This window comes from Cynocephalus volans, chromosome 12, assembly GCF_027409185.1.
Source record: "Cynocephalus volans isolate mCynVol1 chromosome 12, mCynVol1.pri, whole genome shotgun sequence".
In the NCBI taxonomy this organism is placed as follows: Eukaryota; Metazoa; Chordata; class Mammalia; order Dermoptera; family Cynocephalidae; genus Cynocephalus; species Cynocephalus volans.
This window is the reverse complement of record NC_084471.1, coordinates 4,818,847-4,821,404: the sequence shown is the minus strand read 5'-3', so window position 1 is coordinate 4,821,404 and position 2,558 is coordinate 4,818,847.

The window sequence follows — 2,558 nt, the reverse complement described above, 5'->3', positions numbered from 1 at the left end:
GAGGTGCCATCTCTACGCAGGAGCTAGGGACACATCCCAAGCAGGAACTTCCCTCCCCTCTCCTGCTTCCAAGCAAGACATGACTTGGCCAAGGAAGTGGGAACCCTGGTATCTCCTCCAGTAAACCATCTGCCCCTCCCACCCCCCATTGCAGGCCGGTGAGGGTGCCTCCTGTCTGCCCCACGGCCCTTGGCACCAGCCCTTGCTATTGCAACTTTGTCCCCTGATGTGACCTCCTGTTAGGGACAGCATCTGGGTCCCCAGCATCATTCAGCACATGGCCTACACTAAGTAATTGTCAGTGAAAGTTGGTGAGTGAATGGTTGAATGAATGCAGAAATAAATGAAATAGAATCCTACTGGGGGAAGGAAGAAATGAGTCTACTGTGGACAGGCCAGTTGTAAAAAAGAGGAAACCAAAAGAAGAGGGGTGGAGTGACAATGTAGTTTAGAGTAGCGGCAACAAGTTATTAATTTGTGCTGTTTATTGAGCACCTATGTGCTGACACACTGGAGTCCTGGACCATCAGAGCTCCTGCCAGCTTCCCCTTGGTGTGTGAATCAGCAAGCCTGGCCCTTGCAACCACGTATTCAGTGTAAGTAGCACTGAACTGGCCACTATCCCTGGCAGGTGGCTGGAAGCTTGGACCTCCTGGGCTGGTAGGCCTGACAAAGCCTGCCCAAGGGTGAGCAAGACCCAGAAGAAGCAGACAGGAGACAGCCCAACCTGATGACCTACTTGGAGCCCCTCTCTCTATCCAGGCCACCCCTAGACTGACCTGTACCTTGGCCAATAAATCCTCCTTTTTCTGCAGCCAGATTGAAGCTGGTTTTCTGTTACTTGCAACCCAAAGGTTCTTGACTGATACTTGCAGCTGGGATTTGCACAGGGGTCTGTCGGTCTGTCTGTCACCATCATTCTCCAGTTAAGTAAGATGCAAAAGATGGAACAGAACTCAAGAAGGAGCCCAAGATCAGAGGCTCAGGTGGGAAAGGGAAGGTCAAGGGAAACCCACCACATGGAAGTACACTGGGAGGCAAGGAATGAGGGCAAAGACTGCAGAGGGAGTCCATAGATACAAAAGAATGTTGGGGATCCCACGACAAGCCAAGAGGGGAGTGCGGTGGGCAGGCCATGCTCCTTCCAAGCCGCTCGACACCCCACCTTGCCTGGTTCTCACTCAGCCCCTGCCTGGTGCCCAGGGCTGGGCTGGTTGTTACCTGGAAAGGAGTGATGAGTGAGACCTGCTGTGCCCTTTAGGAGCTCACAGTCTCATGGGGAGCTGACTTGTGATCAGAATTGAAGGATTACAGCAACATGCAGTGATTGGTGTGGATGGTGCCAAACCAGGGACGTGGGAGCCCACAGGTGGCCCCAGCTAATCTGGAAGGCTTCTTGGAGGAGGTCCTGGGCTCAGGGTGGCTGCTCCCTGGACAGCTCTCCACCCAACCTGCCCCGAATAAATAGCTTATCATTATCCCTGAAAATGCTGCTCTCCTTCCAGAGTTCCATGCTTCCCAGGACAGACCCTGTAAGTCACTCCAGGCTCCTCCTTTCTGCGCCCTCCTCCAGCCATCAGTCCTGGTTAATTAGAGCTACCGCTTGGTGACATAGCCCTGGGCAAAGCCCTTCGTTTGGTCCTCAAGCCCCCGAGGTGGGAACTACTTACACCCGGTTGACAGGCAAAGGATCAAGTGGCGTCAGTCTCAAGCTGCTGCTGCCTCACCACCAGTTTCCTTCTGGCCCCTCCGTGTCGCTCAGGCCCAGGATGTCCTATCTGCTTCCCCAGCCCTTCCCCAACTTGTGCCTTCCCTGGCGCCCGGACCCGCCTCTAGGCTCACCCCTCAGTCCCGCTCCCCAGCCGGCCGGTACAGCCCACGACAGCTTCCTGCCACACTGCTGGACGACCTCCGGCAATGCCCCTTTCTCAGAGTCCCTGGGTCACCTAGGGCCACCTGTACGCCCCTCAGGGCAGGGACGTGCATTTTTACTGCCATACTGATAATAACTGACACCTACTAGAGCAGATCACCCATTTCACTAAGTCTTCACGTGAACGCCCCGAGGCAGGAATCTTCACTTCCCCTGGACGTCCCCCGCCCAGTCCGTCAGTCCGGCCGGACTCAGCCCGCGGGTCACGGAGCCGGGCCGCCCTCCGGCCTGCGCGCGCACCGCGGGCACCGGGCGTCCTCCTTCCGGGGCGTCCTCCTGCTGACGCTGCGACTACAGCCCCCAGAATGCACCGGGCCCGCGACCCCACGGAGCCCTTTTCAAACGGACCAATGGGCAGCCCGCGCCGCCGGCGCCGCGTTTAAACCCTTGGCGGAGGCGCGTCGGGCGAGGCGTTTCGGGCGGGGCGGCGTGCGGGGCGCGCCCGGTGAGCGAAGTGCGGGCCGGTGCCCCCGTTCTCGGGGCTGGGAAGGGCCGCGCGCTGCCCGCAGCCGGGCCTGGGCTGGAGCCGGGCCCCCTCGCGTCTCCGCCGAGGACGCAGGAGGACGGGACTGCCCGGGGCAAACCGGAGCGCCCCGCACACTGGGCCCAGGGCTGGCAGATCATC